The sequence below is a fragment of the Pinus tabuliformis genome, chromosome 6 (assembly GCF_031772625.1).
Source record: "Pinus tabuliformis cultivar Carrire ecotype Pingquan chromosome 6, CPIR1, whole genome shotgun sequence".
Classification (NCBI taxonomy): Eukaryota; Viridiplantae; Streptophyta; class Pinopsida; order Pinales; family Pinaceae; genus Pinus; species Pinus tabuliformis.
In genome coordinates this window covers 1418881082-1418905039 of record NC_142292.1, presented here as the reverse complement: position 1 = coordinate 1418905039, position 23958 = coordinate 1418881082, and positions in this window count along the sequence as shown.

Here is a 23958-nt window from a genome sequence, read left to right as displayed (position 1 = left end):
GTGTTGGTTACACCCCACTACTGTAGGTTACACCCCACTACTAGATCTATCACTAATTCCTCCATTAGTTGGAACTATTTTAACTAAATTTAACTCAGTTAAACTGAATTAAATAATTACAACTCAAAATAAACTCAACCAGGGATCCTAAAAAGTAGGAGACACTCTACATGACTCTAGTTAGACTCCCAACTTGAATTAACTTAGGAGGAGACACTCTACATGACTCTAATTAGACCCCCAACTTGAATTAACTTAGGATGAGACACTCTACATGACTCTAATTAGACTCCCAACTCGAATTAACATCGTTAACTATTACAAGTTGTCATGAGATGTGGAATTACAATTTAATTCCTAATTTAATTCAAGGACAAAATTAAATTAGGATTTTTCTTGTTTCATTTTCAACAGATATGGGGTGATGAACGATATTTGTTGGGGGGGGGGGGGTGTAGGTTTCCATTTCCCCATCGAGGTAATGAGCCAGGAGATGTGGAAACAAGACCCAGTCAAGTGTAAATGTCGGCATACAAAACCATTAATACTCTTGCAATTGAGTTGATGAAGGGATGGTATGGTGTTTAGTTCAATAAAATTGTGTGTGTGGAGAGGGAGGTTGTAATGATGTTGTTGGTGTTGTTAAATCTCTGGTCACAGATAGACCTCTTGGTAGTGGGTGGAGGAACACAATATTTAGCAAGGAATTTCAATGTAGGTATAGGAATTGTGAATGTAAGGCATTGGGCCAAGAATGACCACATGCTAATTGGTTGTGCTGAATAATTATTCACCCAGCTACTTTCTCACCAGCAAGTGAATGAAACTTCCCCCAGGCTTTGAGGACTACTTTGGTAAAAGATGCTTTTGGCTGGCACTTTGGCAATGGAAATCCACATCTCATCTGGTTAAAATGTAGAAAATATGATTCAAATTCAGTGCAAGGAAAAATATTGTTGTTTCCATATTCTTCATGGAATACAAGTTATATTTTCCCTCTCTTGTGTTAGGTGACGTCTATTTCCTATTTTTGATTCTTTACTCTATTATGGTTGTAGTTTTTTAGTTCATATAGTGGTTTTGGGGTTGTTCCATTCTTCTTGCTGGGATATTGTGTTTGTTGGATTCTTTGGGTGCGTCACCTATCACCTGAAGGTTGGTCATTGGATTTAGTTACTTTCATACATTTCGGTTGCCTTTGTGACCTTATAGGGACTATTTTGGGTTTGTAGAAAACCTGGGATTCCATGGCGAGTAGATTCTTGGTGTTTGATAGAGTTAAGCTCTGGTATTATTTTTATCCCACTCTTTAAGGTATAGGCGTTGGCATCTTATATTCCCTTGATTTGTTTTATAGTGTTTAATTTTCATGCATGGTGGCATTTTCATCAACATCATGTTGGGTGTAGAAAATATTTTTGGCGGTTGACTAAATTAGTTTCATATTTACTCTTGTGCCTGGTTGGCAAGGTTTTCATTCTGGTAGGTCATTGTGCCATTCATCTCTTGGTTCCTAGTTGTAATAGTTTGGGGCGACCGCATGTCTATCGGGATTCTCTTGGCTAGTGTGGAACAAGGTCTGAATTTTTGTTTCTAGGTGTTATGTACTACATGTCGCACTAATGGACTAGATTCAAATACGGGGGTGCTTATTATCAAGAACAGGACCACTAGGGACATACTCATATGCATCATCAAATTAAGGATTTGGCCACTTTTTATCAGGATCTCACTACTACCCATGTACAAGAAGAACTTACCAGATTAGAGGGTGAAGAATCTTCTCATAGAACATCCATATCAGACACTAAAGTTCTAATTGAGTTGGAAGATTGGATCCTAGATACTGGCCATATGAAGGGTCAATTTAATCAATACATGCAGATTGTGGATCTTTACTGAAAAATGAAATTTCCACTAGGGAAAAATCTTATGGACCAATAGGAATCTCGTATGGACATTCTTCAATCGCTTGCTCACTTGCACAAGAACTTAAGATATCTTGATTGAAGGATTGAGAGGATTGAACAACACCTTAGAATTCCACTAGTAGCATGAATAACTCCAGTGGATCCAACAACTCCTATCTTGATGGGAGGCTCTGATTCTGACTCCTCAACATGATTATGATATGGTTCTAGTTTGTGATTTCATATTACAGTTACTTTTGTACAAGGCCAATTAAGCTAGTGTCTTAGTGTTAATTTGGTTACTTTGGTATCCTTTAGTTCTCATATGTCTCTTTCGTTCCTAAACAGGGTCTATTTTTAGCTATGGTCCAGTCTTCCCTGTGAAAGACTAGCATGACTTTTTGTAATCTTCTATGAAAACCCTAGTTTTTGTAGTGAATACAATTCACCTAAAAAAATAACTTTTATATTTTAATTATTATTATTACTTTTTTACGCATTAATCACTATTTCTTTAATAATAATAATAATTTATTTTACACCTATTTTCATCATATATTATTATAATTCTTTAATATTATATTTATTAAACCTCTTATAGAAATTATAAATTCTTAATATGTTGTAGAATCTACTCATAATGAAGTCTACATTATGGACGACCTCTAATTTTACAATTGAATTTAAGAGTCATAAAGATGCATTTTGATCGTTATATATATTTTTATATAAATTAGAAATCATGTTAAAAAGTGAAATGAATGAATTTAAGGATAATTAATATAATTTAAAAATAAATAAATTTAATTATAAGATATTTTCTCAACCTACACTTAAATATCAAAAAATATAAAATATAAAGTCCTGAGGGGTTGTTCAATTAACGATGGTCGTGAAAATGAAGTGTTATGTGTGAAGAGTTTCAAGATTCAAATCCCTTGATTCACTTGAGCCAGCCGAAGGGATGTATGTAGGTACCTAGAGGTACCTGATTCTGACTCCTCAACATGATTATGATATGGTTCTAGTTTGTGATTTCATATTACAGTTACTTTTGTACAAGGCCAATTAAGCTAGTGTCTTAGTGTTAATTTAGTTACTTTGGTATCCTTTAATTATCATATGTCTCTTTCCTTCCTAAACAGGGTCTATTTTTAGCTATGGTCCAGTCTTCCCTATGAAAGACTAGCATGACTTTTTGTAATCTTCTATGAAAACCCTAGTTTTTGCAGTGAATACAATTCACCAAAAAAAAACTTTTATATTTTAATTATTACTATTACTTTTTTACACGTTAATCATTATTTCTTTAAAAATAATAATAATTTATTTTACACCTATTTTCATCATATATTATTATAATTCTTTAATATTATATTTATTAAACCTCTTATAGAGATTTTAATTCTTAATATGTTGTAGAGTCTACTCATAATGAAGTCTACATTATGGATGACCTCTAATTTTATAATTGAATTTAAGAGTCATAAAGATGCATTTTGATCGTTATATATATTTTTATATATACTTAGAAATCATGTTAAAAAGTGAAATGAATGAATTTAAAGATAATTGATATAATTTAAAAAAAAAAATTAAGTATAAGATATTTTCTCAACCTACACTTAAATATTAAAAAATATAAAATATAAAGTCTTGAGGGGTTGTTTAGTTAACGATGGTTGTGAAAATGAAGTGTTATGTGTGAAGAGTTTCAAGATTCAAATCCCTTGATTCACCTGAGCCAGTGGAAGGGATGTATGTAGGTACCTAAAGGTTATAGTGGTAGCAGTTGGAAACAATCTTTTGTCACACAAGTACGAGACTAGCCCAATTGTTGATTCATATATATATATATATATATATATATATATATATATATATATCTTCATTCTTGTCAACTGGGTTATCTTGGGTGGTTGGGGGGAAGGAATGGAATCCTTGTCACCCAGGTTTAATTATCATAAGTGACATAATGGATTTTGACAGTATTGATAGTATCTATATATAATAAAGTAGTCAATTGGGGTTATCTTGGGTAGTTGGAGCGAATGCTTATTATCTCCCCCACCCATGTTCAAATCCCCACTAGTGACATGATGAGCTACTAGTACAAGTACACCTTAACCATAGATTTGGAAGCATCCAGAGCAATCCAATATTTTAAGGTGCAAACTTATCTTAGAGTGCAAAACTTGAAAAAAGGTTTGCAAGTTCCCCCTTGCAAATAGATTTGTGGTGTATATCTATATATATATATATATCATTTTTCATGATTTAAATTTTATTTCTGGATAGGGGTGGAAGGAGGGGGAGGGGTTATGATTAATCCCAAAGAAAGAATTAGCCATTAAGTACTTGTTGGGCCGCCAAATTAGCATACACTTTCACTCCATTTTCACCTTTATCCTCATTTTGTCACCTCATTTCATCACATTATCATTATATTTCCATTACCATATGGGTTCATATTTTCATTTTCCAAGGTTATTTATTTTATATATTTAAAGTGAATTTATGATTAAAAGTTAGAAAAATAACATGTATTTTCTTACACCTAAAGGTGGAATGAGTTTGGTGACATGTGTAGGTGATTTGGAAGGTTCCAAGACACTCTTATGTGGCTTCCAAGACTCAAATTCGAATTCTCTTGAAGATTTGAAGGAGATTTGGGATAGGGGTCAAGCATATCTCATGGAGAAAAATCATGGATAAAGGAATACGTGTCTCATATTGGTTGTAACCATTTGAAGGATTTGTGGATCTAGGAGGGATTAGTGGATCTATATTAATGAGTTAGTTGCTTATGTTTTGGTATAAATAGGAGTACCTCCTCCATTCCAAAGGGAGGACTCTTGGAGCATGTATCCTAACTTATCATGGAATAGAATAAAGTTTTCTTTGTATAGTTTTAGATATAAATTGTCTTAATGTAGTATATGAATTTATGGAATAGTTTGTCACTTTGTTCTTAAGAGAATTGAGCTCACTCTAAAAGGATCAAAGAAACATTTTATTTGATTATAGATTTTATTTTCATTTAATCACTTAGATGTTTGAAGATTTTTCATTATTAATGAATGAATTTTAGTTTAATCTTATCAGCATATGAAAGGACAAACAAGGGTCTAAGTTAGGCTCTCTTCCATTTGATATGAGTAATAATTGAAATTCATTCTCTTTTTTTAGTTTCAAGCGATTTTCTGAATTTCCAGTTTTCCAACAATGGCATAAATGATAAATGAATTTGTAATGAAGAACAACAAGGACCTCCTTAGTTAAGAGCCTCTTCTATTATTTGTTTATGCATCTTAAGCTATTATCCATTGGTGGGTTTTGATTTATGTTCATGAAGTAGTATTCTAGAAGAAGGAAAAATCTGGTTCTCCTAAGTTAGGAGCCACTTCTCCTACTTATTACATAATGAATTAGAAATTACTTAGTTAAATTTTATATTTGTAATATACACTTCTAATTAGTTTATAATTGCATTCCCTTCAGTTTCCATAACTTATCTTCTAAAGCTAGTTATAGTTGCATCTTAGGTCCCATATATTTTGGTTTGCTTCTAAGTTTTATGAAACCCCTGGGTTGACAATTAAATAATAAGGATTTAACAGACAATTAAATCACCCAACAGTACTCTTGGGGGCTTGGAAAGGAGACCAATAACTAAGCATAAATGTAAGGTCTATTATTAGGCATAATATTGTCTTGAAATATGGGAATCCCCGAGATTGTAATCTTGGGAAACTCTCTGATTTTTATGCAACATCTGAATAATGGCTCATCTCCTAAAGAGAACCACCTTTAGCTCCTTCTTCAAAGAATTGAATGTGCTTTGGAATATTTTCTCTTGAAGTCTTTCTTTTGTATTATTAGAGGAAAAAATATAGAAGTAGATCATCAATCTAATCTGGCATGCCTCCTCAGTGTGGGTCAGGCGGAAATAAATGTCTTCACAGGTTGGAGAACTATACCTTAGGCATAAGGATCATGCATACAAATATTACGTCAAATGTTGAAATGTGGCAACAAGAATATTCCAATTTAATTTGTCCTTGAATTAAATTGTGAATTAAAATCGAATTTAGTCTTAACAATTACTTGGAAATAATTAATTAAGTTATTTTGACTTAATTAGTTGGAAAAGTTCAAGTTAGAAGTCTTTTTGAAGTCATGCAAGAGTTATCCCTTAAATTAAAGAGGTAAGCCTTAAATTAAGGAGATAAGATTGAGTTATATTTGAGTTGTAATTAGTTAACTCAGTTTACTGAGTTAAGTCCAATTAAATTAGTTCCAAACTGTTTGAGGAACTAATAGAGAGTTAACAGTCAGTTGATGCATGCATGCACTCAACTAGTGTACTCCAGTTAACTGAAGATTCCCTCATCAGAAACTCATGCATGTCTATTTTGAGAAAGACCCAATTAAGTTAAATGTCAAGGACAGTGTACTATCAGTTGCATGTGTTTTCTTATAAAGAAAACTCATGCATGCAGAAGGAATAATTCCTTGAGGATTGCGTAGTTCTGATAGTGTGTGAGCTCAGGAGATCATCCACTAGGTAAATCAAGTTTTTCCACTTGGTTGAAGGAGATCATCCCAGAGTAACGACGCAAGAAAATAGGAGCTTGGAGGGCAGAGAGGAAGGCTTGAGAGAAGTCAAGATTTCTTGTGAGCATCTATGAGGATTGTACTGAGAGCTGGCTAGCTATGAGAGCTAAGGCTTTGTATAATCTCTATGTATTTCCACCTTGTATGATAATACAGATAGTGGGGTTTTTAGCTGAGGCTTTCCCCAAAGTATTTTCATGTGTATTGTGCATTGATTCTTCTTCTTCTGGTTATATTGTTCAGCTCGATCTTTAAAGCTTCCACAAATTGATAGTAGAAGTTGGTTATAGTATTCTTCTTTGATTTATATTGAATTATCAGGTTAACCTACATAACATATTTTCTACATGGTATCAGAGCTAGATTTGTGGAAATTTTCTACATGGTATCAGAGCAAAGTTTATAAGAGCTGTGAATAGTATACTGAGAAGAGAATTCGAAGTTTGAAGTTCGGGGTTGCAGGTGCAAATCGAATTCATATCATACTTCAAACATGGCTAATGGCATTCTATGGCTTGAGACTCGAGTATGCCTTGGAAGGTAGCTCAAATTACATAGCATGGAAAGATAGAATGGAGGTTGTATTAGAATCAAATGGCTTGAAGGAATTGATTGATTAAGAAATCCAAAAGCCAACGTCAACTAATGCACAAGAGTTGGTTGAGTGGAAGAAGTGTGTGGTGAAGGCGAGATGAATCATCCTTGAGGGAGTTCAAGACCATATTGTCTCGAGTCTCCATAGGAAGGATACTCTATTTTCAATGTGGAAGACATTGAAGGACCTATACCAGAACAGTAGCGACCAGAGGAAATTGGCTCTCAAGGATAAGCTTCAAAGAATCAAGATGGAGAAGGGCGATACTATTTCCACATATCTGAACAAGCTCACCACCTTGTCACACGGAATCTGTCAAGGGTGCGGACACGACTGACCTTCCTAGAAGTCTAAGACATTCTAATGACAAACAAGACAAAATGGAGTGATCTTTCTCTAAATACACCTTTTACAACATGAAAACTACAAGTGTTTAGGCTTACCTTATTCCAAAACGCTGTTGTTGAAGTCCGTTCTTGACGATCCGGATGAGCTCCTCCTTCAAGTCAATTCCTGCAACCACAAACAATCAAACAATTACCAAGCACTTGCATTTCATATAATAAAACATATATTCAACATGCAGACCAAGGAACACATGAAATAACTCATTAACACAAGCTATTGAGAAAAATAAACCAGTTTGTATTAATAACGAAACAAAGAAACTCTTACAACCTGGCCTTGGTGTTGTGCAAGTTCCTCCCAGGGTCCATCAAGGGTTTTCCTCTACTTTGACAAAGCTCACCCTCTCCCAAGTAGAATCAAGTGAAGACAATCTCTCCTCACAAAGGCTCTAATGGAAGACCTAAATCCTGCAGCATTTACCCAAAGAAAATGTATAGCTCCAACCTCTTCTCCTTCTGGCTCAATGCCTTTATTTATAGTGCTGTAAAGAGGTTATTCAGGTCCACTATCAATGGGATCATCCCCCTCTTTGGGTGGGATAGCTCCCTTATTGATGGGATAAGTTCCCCCTTAATAGAGATACATGAACCAACTGGAGGCGCATCCATTTCATCAAACCGACCTCTAGAATGTTCTAGAAGTAACCACAAGTAACTTTTTCAAGATAAAACTCGCGCATTTTGCCTTTTACAGAGGGACGCACCTGTCCCTTAACATACAGAGCGTCCATGGACGCAGATTTTGTGAACATGGTCAGCGTCCCCGCAGGTAAGGCTAGAGAGAACCTGCGACCCCAGAGATAAACATAGTTTTTACAAGACTTTCTCTCTTCTTTGAGTTTGAGATGGATAACAGAGGCATGAGACTTGCCTAAGAGGGTAGCATGACTGTTGATTTGAGCCATACTAACTGTAAGTAGTCAAGGTGACATTTTTTAGTGTAACAGATTGCCCCCTAAAGTGCGAAGCCTGGAATAGAATAGGGTTTTGTAATTCTAGGAAGGGTGAAGCGCTTTATCATTTCAAGGATTGCCTTGTGGATGGCCTGGTTGGAACCTGCAATTTTCAACACAAAATACATGGATAAGATTATATCATCACTGAGGTAGGCATTCCCATACTCAGATTCAAACTTTAACTAATGGACTAACTATTCTGATACAGGAATGATCTTGCAGTACATCATTTTAATAGACTTTTGTAGACACAGTATGGACGCAGCCATCTGTTTATGATTAGTCTACATAGATAATGAATACAAAACTCCTCGCAGCCTGGATGGTAGAAACTAGATCCAGGGTCTTCACTTCTACTTCCCGAATTGGTACGATTCTAGCCATGTGATTAAATGATTCGATGTCGAACATGGTAGAAACCACTTGATTACCAGTCAATGATGTAAACTGTTAACAAGCGTGAGAGAAACCACCAGTAATGTCAATGGTTCTCAAAGTACCAAGCACAACCCGTGAAATGTGAATAGATGTTTTGATGTCGAACACTTCACGGAATCCTCTGATCGAAAGTCAATGATGTAAACTGACGTCAAAGGCGAGAAACCTGCCATTGATGCATGCAGACTTCAAGGTACTGTCGATTCCTAAGTCATCTTTCTAGATAATGTGTCGATGTCGATAGAAAGCGACCCGTTGCAGGCAAGCCTGCAACACGAAATCATTGTTCAAGTTGAAGAAATGTTGCTGTAAGGACTGACTCAGGGATGGTCAAATGGATGACAAGTATTTTGCAGATGAAAGTTTTTGCTTGCAGACCTCTTGAACACATAACGACACAACAGATGGCTTGGTGACGTATAACTCAAAGTTAACCCCTGGAACCCGGTTAAAGACTTTCAAAGTGATTTGGTCAACTGTGAGGTAAAAGATTTCCCAACCCAGGTGAATGAAAAGTGTCGTGTTCAAGAGTGGTAATAAAGTTTCTTCTGAGACAAAAGGTGACAAACAGGTTCATTCTTCTCTCTTTTCCCCCACCATTTCTGGCAAGTACCTCTTTATTTTTAACAAGCTTGAGGAGGATAACATATGCTTGATTATAAGCTCATCCTTCGGACGAGTCCAACCTAGTTTAAATTCGAACCCTAGGAAGGAGTGGTTCGTTCCTGTTTGTAATTGAACAGGTCCTCTACTGTAAAAGTTTAACGAGCCCAGTATAGGAGAAACTCGGCGTTTTTCAATTTTAGAGAGTCTGAAAAAACTAAAGGAGACTCCACGTTGAACTTTTTCGTATATTTGTGTCCCTCAAGCCCGAAAAAGTATAAAATAATACCTGGGGGAACCGCTTGATCTTGCGACCAAGGAGTACTTTCATAATAGTGTCGTTAACCTGAAAAGTAAAAAGCGATCAAGGACACGTCGTTTTATTTCCTTATCGAGTTCGAAACGACAAAAACCCGGCAATCTTTTCCTGATTTTGCGGTCAGAAAAGAGCTAAAAGGGGACCGTCTTTTAATTCCGTTTTAACGAGTGAAAAAGAAACACTCGGCGATCTTTTCATGTTTTAGGAGTCAGAAAAGGGCTTAAAAGATGACTCTGATATTTTTGTTTGTGAAAAATTACAATTTCCCTCGAAATCCCTTTGTCCTGCACAAAAGCAACACATTACTCATACCTGTTTAAAATAGGCAAAAATACATTCAAAAACATCTTTTCATGGTAAAAAATGAACTAATTCATCCAAAAAACCTATAAAAAGACCTTTTACCATGTCATTTTTACCGTTTCACTGTTGAGGTTGAAAAAGGAGCTTTTGACAAGAAACTTCCCGTGGTCGCTGCGGAAAATCTGACCGTCGGAATCGAACGCCGTCTCATCCAGGTATTTTACACATCCTACTCTGCATTTCTATCCGTTTAGAATCAATTTTTAGGTTTTAGTTTCATTTTTTGGGGGGGTTTTGGTTTTGGAATGCGCCTCTCGGCGGACGCAGGTGCCCTTCGGGTGACCTGCGTCCCCCGACTTTTTCTCATACGGGAAAACGGTCGGAAGACGCAGCCCGCCTTCAGGCCAGCTGCGTCCGGGCGCCCTGTGCTACAAAGCCGGGGTGCGTCCTCCGAGAAACGCGCATTTCAAAACCCCAACTCTCTCAAAAAACCACCAAAAATTCCCAAATCAATTTCTAATTGCTATTTTTGATATGCAGGGCATTAATCATGTTAGACTGGAGAGAAAGAGAGCATGTAGAGGAAGATGAAGCTGCAATAAATCATCAACCTTCCCTGGATGCCCTAAGAGCATGCGGATTATACAAATATTGGACCATACCGGGCATGAGGGGCCAGGTAAGATTCTTGGAATGGCTGGTTGAGCGATGGAACGTACAAGAACAATGCTTTTACATAGGAGGGCACCAGCTCGAGATAGAGCCCTCGGATGTATACTTTCTCACTGGCTTGCCAAACAGAGGTGAGCAACTCAGTCTTGCGGGGACTAGGCCGGGTGGCCAATCCCTTGATAGTCTCCGCGAGGATTGGTGCACACGTGGGGCTCACCATTCAAAAGGCATAGAGATAAAACACATCACTCTACCGGAACTCAAAGTCATAGCGTTCACGGTTACCAGAATTTGCGGCGCGGCCGCTTTACACATTGCTTCCGGATCCCAAATGCGGATGGCAATTGACTGTTACCAAGGCACCATTTTCAACTGGTGTGAAGCTGTGTCGGCTCATATGAAGAGCCAACTGACCAAGGCAAAGAACGGACGACTAAAGACTTTTGGATATGGGCCTATAGTCGTGAGCTTTGCCTTGGAGAGAATTCCAATGCTGATCCCTCAGCAACTCACTGTTGATATCTTGGGTCCTCAGCAGCCAAAGCTGATACGATGGGTTGCGGTGATGGCCCGGCATCCTGACGAGGGCGCGACAGTAGTTCGATTCTCAGATAGTTATTTTGACTGGTTAGAGGGCCAGCTTTTTGTGATACAGGACTTTCCGTATGCCGGAATGGATTTCAGAGGTGATCCGGACATGGTTCTTCCACAGGGAGAACAATGGGACGACAGAGGTACTTTTTATTTTCACAAGTTTTCTAGTTATGTATTTTTTGTATTTTTTATATATATCGTCTCAAAACTAATAGTAAACTTTTTCAAAATGCAGATGTTGGTCCACAGCGTCCAGCCAACCTCCGGCCTTATGATAGACTACATCCAGCTGCACCGGTACCGGCCCCACAGGACGCGACAGCAGAAGTACTAGCTGAGTTGGAGCATGATCTAGAGCGTCTCACGGCAGATATACCTGAGACTACTATGGACGACATTCCTATCAGGCTTCAGCGCTTCGTAGTCGCGGTCCCTGGACCGTTTAGGAGATTTTTGCGTAAGGTAGCCCGCGCAGTGGTGTCGTACAGAGAGCACCACCAGTGATTGACTAGTCACTTTTGTAGTCACATGTGACATTTTTGACTTTTTGTACTATCATTTTGCCGATCATAAGGTGTTTTAAACCTATGATCGAAGACGATGTATATATTTTTTGACACACTTCTATCTATATATATCACTATTACCGGCTTATCTTGTTTAACATATGTGATGAAATGTTTTTAAATTTACTTGCATGATTATCGTAAATGTCTGTCCAACATTCGAGAAGCAATTGCATCTGCTAATGTATTCAAAGACCTTGGAATATGTTGATATTCAATGTAATCAAATTCACGTTCCAAGAGACGCACTCTCAAAAACAACCTTAATAACACAGGATTTCTAATGGCATAAACTCTATTAAGCTGTAATACAACAAGTTCAGAATCTAACCTCACTATCAAACGTCGAATTCCAAATGAAATAGATTCGGATAATAATTCAACCACTGCACTGTATTCTGCAATGTTATTCGTTGTTTGACCGAGGCTTACCCCATGCATAGAAACTAACTCGTCAGAGGGCGAATAGATAACCCAAGCTGCGGAAGAGATATTCCGTGTATTACGACAAGCACCATCAGCAAATCCAATGTATGTTTGGAGAGGCGTCGACATCTACAATATCAAGAGTAAAACCAAGATAAGCCAGAATAATGACGAAAAACCACACTCGCTAAGCTAAGCACACTGACTAAACTAACACACTTGCTAGCTAGAAAGGAAATCTAACCTATCTAAAAATTTCTCCATACCCATCATTTTAAGCATAATACCTCTTTAGGTAAAGTCCATTTCTGGGTTTACCCAAAGAGTCCCCATCAAAATCAACTAACTCATAAGCCCCTTTTGCTAGCTTTCGCTTTACAATGTAGGGCCCATGCCACATGGGAACGAATTTTCCGGCACCTAGCTTATCGTTAGCTTGATCATATAATAGTACTAGGTCTCCTTCCGAAAAACTTCGAGGGGTTACATTTTTATCGTACTGAGCTTTCATTCGTTTCGCGTGAGTCTCGATAGCTAAAGTAGCGTCACGTCGAGTCTCATCTAATTTAGCCAAGTATAATAACCGTTTCTCCTCTTCGGAAGTAGCTGGAAGTAATTCGACAGCCATTTGAAGTGATGGGATTTCGCATTCAATAGGTAACACAGCTTCTAAGCCATAAACTAGCTGGAAAGGGGTGAAACCTGTTGAATTTTTCACTGAAGTTCGATATGCCCATAGCGCCGAAAATAACATGTTATGCCAATTCGTTCGATGGATACCAATGATCCGTCGAATCATGATGACTAGAACTTTGTTGATTGACTCAACCAAACCGTTGGCTTGCGGATAATAAGGAGTAGAGCTATCGTGGCGCAAACCAAGCTGGCTTGTAAGCTCAGTCATCATGACGTTTCGAAAATGGCTCCCATGGTCAGTAATGATTGCTTGTGGGACACCAAACCTAGTTATGATATGATTGAATACGAAAACTGCAGCTGTCTTGCCGCTTGCGTCGAATGTAGGCATCGCCTCGGCCCATTTTGTAAAATAATCAACCGCGAGGATGATATACGCATGCCCCCCGGCCGAGTGAGGGTTACAAGTAATAAAGTCAATGCCCCATTTGGCGAATGGACCAGCGGCAATTATAGGGTGGAGAGGAGCAGGTGGAGCGCGCATCTTTCGATCAAACACTTGACAGTTGTGGCATGTTCTGACAGCAAGGATACAATCTTTAAACATAGACGGCCAGAAATAGCCAGCGCGCAACACCTTCTGAGCTGTGGCATACCCAGACATATGACCGCCACATGCTCCAGAGTGACAATCATTCAAAACTCTCTCAGCCTCTTCGTGAGTTAAACAACGTCGAAAAACTAAGTCTGCCCCCCGGCGATAAAGTGTATCTCCAATAATTCTGTATTGCTGGGATCGAAACCGAATTTTTCGACGGTCTTCCTTGGAAGCTTCAGGCCGAAAGGTTTGGGTTTGGAGATAGATGATTATATCCCCATACCACGGATCTAAAGTGCTAATAAGAAACAAAGATTCGTCCGCAATGGACTCCTCTGCCACAGTCTCTGTGTCAGCACTCGGGAAATCACACATCAATTCCGCAAAAACTAAAGATTTCTTAGACTTGGACTTCTCGAACTCCAAGTCGAACTCTTGCAGGATAACAATCCATTTAGAGTACTTGCCCCCTAGCAGTTGTTTTGTCAAAATATAAATCATAGGGTTGCAATCCGAAATAACTGTAGTCTTGCGGAGAAGAATGTAGTGACGAAAACGCTGGACAGCTTGAACGGCTGCCAGGGCCAATTTCTCCACATGCGAATATTTTAACTCAGTGGGATTTAAGGTTCTACTAAGATAATATATCACATGCTCTGCTTTGAATTCATCTTCTTGAACTAACACCATTCCAATGGTGGAATGCGAAGCTGCGAGGTATAAGAAGTAGTCCTGGTTGTAGTTGGGAGGATGCAATAACGGTGCATGGGTCAACGCGTGTTTCAGTGCATCAAAAGATTGTTGGGCAATCTCGTCCCAAAAGAATTGTGCGTTCTGTTTCAACAACCGTGTAAAACCTTTAGTGACCTCGGCGTAGTTTGGGATGAATCGGCGTAAAAAGTTCGCTTTCCCTTGCAAACTTTGGAGTTGGCGCAAACTCGAAGGAGGAGGCAATTTGATGATAGCCTCGACTTTCGAGGGATCGACGCGAATGCCGGCTTTTGAAACAACAAATCCCAGCAATCGACCTGTTTCTATACAGAAAACACACTTGTGGGGATTCAACCGAATTCGATAATGCCTACACCTCATAAAGATTGCTCGTAGGTGGACAAGGTGATCAGCTCGTTGTAAAGAATGAGCAGGCAAATCATCGAGATAGGGTTGCACAATGTGCTTGATGTCATGAAATGCATAAGACATCGCCCGTTGAAAAGTAGCGCCGGCATTCTTAAGCCCAAAAGGTAATTTGCAATAAGCAAATGTCCCCCATGGACAAATGAATGCCGTTTTTGGTTGATCGGCAGGTAGAATATTGATTTGATTATAGCCTGAGAAACCATCCATGAAGGAAAACATCTCACTTCCGGCACAATCATCAATAATTTGATCGATATAAGGCGTAGGATAGTTGTCTTTTGGACAAGCTCGATTGATATCCCTATAGTCGATACAGATTCTTATTGTTCCTTGTTTTTTATTGACGGGAACAATATTCGATACCCAATCCGTTAACGGGATCGGATAAATGAAACCTGCTTTCAACAGCTTTTCGACTTCTGCTTTAATCGCAGCCGCTTTTCGAGGGTGAATCTGACGCAACCGTTGCCGAATGGGTTTAGCATCCGGGTAGGTTTTGATTTCATGAACAACAATGGCAGGATCAATTCCCGGCATTTCCTCGTAAGACCAGGCAAACACGTCGCGGAATTCTTGGAATAGGGCCTTGTAAGTTTGGATTTCTTCTTCAGTACATGCGGCACCTATATGAATGTTCTCCTCGATTCCGGGCTTCACTGAAATATCAATGGGAATAGTACGAGAAATATTCCCTAAATTCAGCTCTGAATCAGAATGTTTCGTTGGATCCTGAGCGTCTTTGACATATTCAGCGGTAAAGATAGATGAAAAATCATTTTCAAATGCATCATCCTTAGGTAAAAACGAAGATCTGTGATGGAGATCTTCCCATGGTAGATCATCTACACTTAGGATTTCGCGAAGTTGTTCGTCAGATGACACTTCTTCGGGAAACGTTATCCGTTCTAAGGGTGAGGTGAAAAAAGACTCTTCACTGACCACATTCATTTGGTCGGTTTCGGTTGAATGAAAGTCGGTAAAAGACATAAGAGCTTCATAAGCAATCTCATACGGACTCAACGGCATAACATCACCGAGTGAGTCTAGCTCAGAGTCAGAGGGAACATACCAAGGATCATCATAAATAATGTTTTCTGACGTGATCATATGAATTGTTGCGAACGAAGGGTCTGCATTGAGTGGAGGGAGAGGAAAAGTTCCCAGTAAACCGGAATCCTTAACTAAACCTACACCAATGTCCCTATAAGGGATTGTCGTTTTACCAACATGCTGGATAGTTTCTGAAGAGGTTGGGTCGGATGAAAAGTATGTCAGCTGATCAATAGTCACGATCTTACCGTTATGTGGAAACTTAATGACTCTGAAGACCGATGAAACGACCGCTGTCATAGCATATGACCAACTTCGACCCAAAAGAAGGTTGTAGTCTAGAGGGGCATCAACCACTTCCACATCCAGACTAACGGTTTTACCTTCGACCCCTATAGGCAATTCTTGTAGAATACCAAACGGACGGAACCCACGGCCATCAAAGGCCTTAAGGATGGTGGGGGATTGGTTCAACGAAGGAGAACCAAGCGATCTCCAACATTGAATCGACATAATACACGTAGAAGCTCCCTCATCAATCACAGTCCGATGAATAGGCCTGTTTTTGACTATCACTGGAATTTGGAAAGCCATTTGATGGGGGAGACGCGGTGTACTACTTTCTAGATCAAAGATCATTAGGTTCGGGTCCTGAACATCGACAGCTCCAATAGCCGACAAAAGCAATTTTCGTTGCGCTGGACATGATTGCAGCACTTCGAGTGCCGACATTGCTGAAGGTGAAACAGCTAAGTCTTCAACAATGTTGTAATTCTGGGCTGCTCTCGCATGTGGATTGAAAGCAGACCTTCGAAGTACACCCTTGGCGGGCGGCTTAATCACTAAGTCTGGGTTAGGTTTTTCGATCTGTAGTGGATCGGAACCAGGAGCTGAGGTTGATGGGTTAGAGTGAGAAGATTCTGCTTCCTTACCATCAACAGGAGCCTTACTACCATAATCTTGCGATCGAGTCGCAATCCTGACATGAGACATCATCAAAATGGGTTCTTCACTGGCATTCGAAGAAGAACCTATCATCTTATTCTCCTGCTCTGGAAATGGATTTTTTAACACAGCAGGAGTGGGAGAACCTTTGACTATTTTCACTACCTCGGCCCGATGAGGGCAGTCTCTCGTAAAATGATCTTCTTCACAAATAAGACAAGGATATCGAGGTTTGCGTTTTTCGTCATTGGTTTCCGACTTTTCCGTTTTCTCCTTTGGAGCCTTGTCTGCTTTAGCCTTCTTCTTTCCTTTCTTCTTTCCACCGTTTTTGGATTTGGCCGTAGATGACTCTACAGCGTGAATGTCGGCGGTAAGTTCAGGAGGAGAAGACTCTCCTGTCGGAGAATCAGGCAAAGTGATAATTGGAGTATTGGAGGTCTTGGAAGACTTCTTCTTACTCTTCGTAGTCACGATACCAATCATACCATCAGCGGCATGAGATCCCGAAGGAGCAGCAGCGATTTGGTTTGACTTTGGAAGATCCGGAATTTTCTCGTGTAACGTACCCGACTGAGTGTAAACTAAGTCAAGGTATTGTGCCTGAGCAATGACTTGCTCCTCAGTAACTACTCCGGCCTTAGCTACATCTTCAGTAATTCTTGGTAATAATGATTTGACAAACCATTCAGCTAAGATTTGGTCCGGGATAAAAACTTTCACTAATCTCCTTCGACGTCTCCACTCATGAATGTGATCAGAAATGTACGTGGATGTCGATTGTTTTAGCGAAGTTAATAATTCTGTACCATTATCGTATCTGACTGGTAACTGAAAATGAGTTAAGAACGAGGTAGCTAACTGGCTAAAGTTGTAAAAAGAGGCCCGTGGTAACTCAATGTACCACTTGGCTGCGAGACCAATGAGTGTACGCTGGAAAAGACGTAAGCGGATGGAATCATCTGAGATGGAATTTGATGCACACCAGAGGTGGTAAGTCATCACGTGATTAGACGGATCCTCTCCAGACTTACCTTCGAACTTGGGTATATCGCTGGGCAACTTATTTGGCATTGGCGGCCAGAACTGAAGATATTGAATTGGATCGTTCGTTAGGCGCGTCAAGTCGGGTAAATCTAAAGTTGCAATAAACGGTAACTGCCGGTTAGGATCTCTAAAACTCTGAGTCACAATACCAGCCCCAGGAGGAGGATATCCAGGATAACTAGGAACAGGAGTCGCATTTGGGATATTATATCCTCCTGGAAAACCAGGATTAACCGGACCGTACTGGGGTTGCTGAGGTGGTTGATAAGTGTACCCAGGATACGGTTGATACTGGTAAACCGGTTGTTGGGCAGCTTGCCCAGGTTGATACTGTCCCTGGTACGGAGGTTGAACAAATTGAGGTTGAGTAGTAACAACCGTACTTGTACCAGGTTGGCCTGCAGGCATCTGGACTGTGGTTTGAACCGTGGGTCCAGACAACGGTACAGATGTCTGAGGAGTGGTTACAGGGACAGTAGAAACCGGAGCTGCCGATACTCCAGAAGTAAGCATGGTAGATGAAGCGGTAGTTGCTGCAGCCGTGTGAGGTGGAGTACCAGGTGCAATTGGCGGCTGAGTAACTACGGAAGTTACAGGGGTCTGAACACTTGACTGGACAGGTTGCGGTTGCTGGGGTGGACCAGGAACTGCAGGTTGTCCTGCTTGAGGTACCGACTGTATACTTGGTTGCGACATCTGTTGACCCTGTGACGGATCCCATGTTAACATTCCAGGGTATTGACTCGTAACAGGTTGAGGATACTGAGATCCATAGCCGTATTGAGGATAGGGTTGATAACTGTAAGGTGCAGTCCCATATGATTGCCCTTGAGGTGGTTGATAACCTTGACCAGGGTATTGACCCGTAGGTTGATAACCTTGAGGTAAATACGAATACTGGGGTTGACCTTGACCTTGAGGTTGGTATCCTTGAGGTTGATACCCTTGGGGTTGATACCCTTGGGGTTGCCATCCTTGAGGTTGCCATCCTTGAGGTTGATATTGATACTGAGGTTGACTTTGGGGTACATATTGAGGCTGGGGTTGATACCCTTGGGGTTGATACCCTTGAGGTTGCCCCCCAGTCACGAATGAAGTACCTTGAGGTTGCCCCCCAGGCATTAACGAAGGTTGCCCCCCAGGCGGTAATTGGCCACCTTGAGGTTGGTTAATGGGAGTTGAACCTGACATCATATAAACGTCACCTATACTCAATGGTACATTACCACTGTTTCCAACTAATAACCCATGATCAACGGGTTGAGGAGATGCTCCCGCAAAGGTACCAGAAAGTGATTGATACCCAGTAGGAACAGAAGGACCGCCATGTAAAAATGATTCAGGACTTTGTGAAAACACAGATGACTGACCAGACATATTTACAGGAGAATGAATTCCTCTAGGTGGAACCGGAGTACGAGGTGTAGAAAAACCTACTGAGTTGTCTAAAAAATTGGTTAATGCAAGGTACCAAGATTCACTTCTAGGAGGACTGTAAAAGATGGATTCACGCTCCCTTAGATCAAGGGTAATTAGATCTTCAGAATCAGAAACGCCTATTTCTTCCTCTGGAACAAGTTCTTCTATAGCAATTAATCCAACAGGAAGATTTTCGGTGATAATTCTTTCTATTCTTGGTGAATCAGGAACACTAGGAGTTGGAGTAACAGGTTCGGAAATTTCAGGTTCTTCGCCTGTTTCACTGGCAGATGAAAAACTACCAGCAAGCTCGGAAACTGTAACAGCTTCGGGATTGTAACCTGTTTCTAAACTTTGGTAATCTGGATGGACTACCAAGGAAAACTCTCCTTCTTCAGGTGATCCTACTTTACTGCCACTAGGAGGAGTTACAAGGACCTTTAACCCTTCTAAATGACCCGGAATGTCTTCAGGAGATTCACCCCGCGATTTACGGAGTTTTCTTAACAAATCTATTCCGGTAACAATCTCAGGAGACTTGCCCCGAAGTCTACGGGACTGTCTCGGTAATTCCGCCACAATTAAAGATTTTAACTACAACACACGAAAACAAAGTAAAAAATTTCAAATCAAACCACCTAAAGTCTTCTAAAGAAACAAACAAATTTGAAGCACACGCCTAAATAATCTAGAGCGTCAAACCACACACAAACAGTAGTCTTCCGGACCAAAAGCGCTAGTTGGTGATTAGGCCCAACCTCGCAGGATTCAGTACAGAAATGGTGGGTGGAACAGTTACCCCGGCAACCTGCTTAATGAATAGACTGGACCAAGTTCCTCCACTTTAACCGTCTCGAAGTGAAGCGAACCCCCCAGAAAATCCAAGTGAGTATAACCGACGTCTGCTCCAGGTACAGTGGGACCTTCCCTCCACCGTCACCTTGGGTAGAATCCTAGATATTATGGCCACTAAGGTTACCAATCACAACAATTACACCTGGGGGAACAGTCTAAACTCCGACAGCACGCAAGGGCAGAGTAGCAAGCTCCAATCCCCTTACCGGCTCCTTGACAACAATCCAAGGTTTACCGATAAGTGACCCCTGGCTCCTCGACAATGGTTAATCCGAGGTTTACCGTTTGTAATACGTACTGCCTGGCGTCGTTCCCAACGAGGGAGGAATGATCCCCTCACTGGTTCGGACACGAGCTCGTGCTTCTCCTTTAAGAGGAGCTTTCCCAGAATGTAACTGAAACAATTGGATTTGTTCTACTCAAGATAGACTATCTGTTTGGTTTTGTAGTCTTGGAGAGTTAAGTACTCACCTACTCCAAGACCCTAGCCTAAGCTATGTTGGTGCTTCAGAGCCCTAGAAAAATAAAGATTACTAGATTGATTTTAATTTAAGCGTTACTTTTAAGGTTGTTTCTTAAGTCAAAAGGTGATGGAAGTGAAACTAGTGGTGTGTTGACTCGACTCGAAACCACTACAAAATGCACCTAGAATGATTTATCCACTACTTTACTTTTTCGATGAATTGCTTAACTAAAAAGTTGAGAGAATGCAATCTTTATAAAAGCAACTTCTTAATTGAAGACAATCAAAGAAACAATTCGTTTGTCTTTTCCAAGCATAAAAACATAACCTCTCTTTACATGCACGAAAAAACTCTTTTCTTCTTTCGAAAACAAAAAGCTACTTGAAACAAGACTTTTTAAGAAGATGTTTTTGTATTTTTCTTTTAATAAAGCAAATAAATCTAATATAACCAAAAATCAATCTTAACAACTCTTAAAATCTATGAAAATGCACTCATAAGCAAACTAAAGGCAAATTTACTCTAAGCAATCTTAACGAGGCCAAAACTAACAATGATTATTTCTAAGGTGTTTTACTTGATCACAATCAAATCAAGGACTAGCTTATTGCAGAATCAAAAACTAGCCAAAACAAAACTCTAATCTTTTTGTTCTTTTTGTAAAATGGAAATCAATACTTTATAAACAAGTAATTCGAAATTTGACCCAAAACAACTCAAATGGCAAGTTGCTCACAAAAGGAGACTTTACGACAGGCCCGACTTCTAAGAAGGTTGACTAACCAGAGAGATCTAAGGCTGGACAACTTTCTACTATCAAAGTCACTACAAAGCCTTTCCAAAAATCAAACCCTAGGTCTAAACTTCGTTGAAAACCACTAAAACACTCAAAGCTCACAAAACTAGTTCAGGTGAAAATTCTTGACAGGGTACTAAAGGATCTGGGCAGAAAACACTAAGGAAAAACAAAATCTAAAAGCAATTTAAAGCAAAAATGGAATTTTCTTAAGTTTTACAGGAAGACGCAGGCAACCCGTTGTCACAGGTGCGGCCCCGCTCTGTGCAGACGGCAACAGCGCGTCCAAAGACGCACTGTGCAGTACTCAGAGGGTGCGTCCTTCTGGAAAAATGAAGAAAAACCAAATCTAACTAAATCTAAAGCTAAGCCACCCAAATACTAATTCTCACAGTCAAAAACCAGAAAATAAAAATGATTTTCTCAAAGCAAAGTTCATATAAAGGAAAAGACTCTCTCATTAATGGATTCCCCAGCGGAGTCGCCAATTTGTCACACGGAATCTGTCAAGGGTGCGGACACGACTGACCTTCCTAGAAGTCTAAGACATTCTAATGACAAACAAGACAAAATGGAGTGATCTTTCTCTAAATACACCTTTTACAACATGAAAACTACAAGTGTTTAGGCTTACCTTATTCCAAAACGCTGTTGTTGAAGTCCGTTCTTGACGATCCGGATGAGCTCCTCCTTCAAGTCAATTCCTGCAACCACAAACAATCAAACAATTACCAAGCACTTGCATTTCATATAATAAAACATATATTCAACATGCAGACCAAGGAACACATGAAATAACTCATTAACACAAGCTATTGAGAAAAATAAACCAGTTTGTATTAATAACGAAACAAAGAAACTCTTACAACCTGGCCTTGGTGTTGTGCAAGTTCCTCCCAGGGTCCATCAAGGGTTTTCCTCTACTTTGACAAAGCTCACCCTCTCCCAAGTAGAATCAAGTGAAGACAATCTCTCCTCACAAAGGCTCTAATGGAAGACCTAAATCCTGCAGCATTTACCCAAAGAAAATGTATAGCTCCAACCTCTTCTCCTTCTGGCTCAATGCCTTTATTTATAGTGCTGTAAAGAGGTTATTCAGGTCCACTATCAATGGGATCATCCCCCTCTTTGGGTGGGATAGCTCCCTTATTGATGGGATAAGTTCCCCCTTAATAGAGATACATGAACCAACTGGAGGCGCATCCATTTCATCAAACCGACCTCTAGAATGTTCTAGAAGTAACCACAAGTAACTTTTTCAAGATAAAACTCGCGCATTTTGCCTTTTACAGAGGGACGCACCTGTCCCTTAACATACAGAGCGTCCATGGACGCAGATTTTGTGAACATGGTCAGCGTCCCCGCAGGTAAGGCTAGAGAGAACCTGCGACCCCAGAGATAAACATAGTTTTTACAAGACTTTCTCTCTTCTTTGAGTTTGAGATGGATAACAGAGGCATGAGACTTGCCTAAGAGGGTAGCATGACTGTTGATTTGAGCCATACTAACTGTAAGTAGTCAAGGTGACATTTTTTAGTGTAACACACCTGCAGAGATGAGCTCAGCAGTTTGGGAATAACTACTGTTGATGATGATATGGTGAGCCTCTCTCTCCTTGGCCTTCCAAAGAGTTGGAATAGCTACCAGGATTTTGTGAATGGAAGGGAGAAACTGCCGAATTGGGAACGACTGTGGTCGGATCTGATGCAGCAGGAGATCAGGAGGAGTACATGAGATGGTTCTTCATCAAAGAATGATGATGAAGAAAATCTGGCCTTAGCGAGTAAGGCAAGGAAAGGGAAGGGGAAGGCTTCCCATTCCAAATCGAATTCTTCTCATGGAGGGAAGAAGGGTGAAAATTCTAAAGTGAGATACTTTAATTGTCATGAGATGGGACATTATGCGACTAATTGCCCATCGAAGAAGTCCAAGAAGGGATCCTCGGAAGGATTGGAAGGTGAGGCATTAGCCTCTCAGTTTGAAATGGACTTTACCCTCATCACATGCATGGTGTCATCAATGATGGGTTGTGTTTGGTATCTTGACAGTGGAGCCTCATTCCACAAGACCGATGATAAAAGTTTATTCAATACCTTGGAGGAGAAAGACCTCAAGATGTGCATAGAGATGGGTGACAATGGAAGGTATAGTGTTTAAGGAGTGGGCACGGTTGCTTTTCAAAGGGAGCATGGACCTCCTATCACCTTGACAGATGTGATGTCTGTGCCTGGATTGAAGAAGAACTTGGTATTGGTCACGATGTTGGAGGAAAAAGGCTATGATGTTGTCTTCAGTAAAGGAAAGGCACTCCTAAGACACATAGCCATGGGTCAGACCAAGAGGATAGGGATTTGGGTGAAGAATATCTATAAACTAGAGGTAGATGATTGTGCAACATTGAGTACGAAAGTAGAATTGGTGTAAAGCAAAGAAATTGGCAAGTTGTGGCACAGGTGGTTGGGCCATTTGCATCATGGGGATTTGAAGATAATGCAACCGATATCTACAGGACTTCCCAAAGGTAAATTTGAGCAAGCTGACACATGTAAAGGTTGTACCTTTGGAAAGTACACCAAGTCTTCCTTTCATGATCGAGACAGTCGAG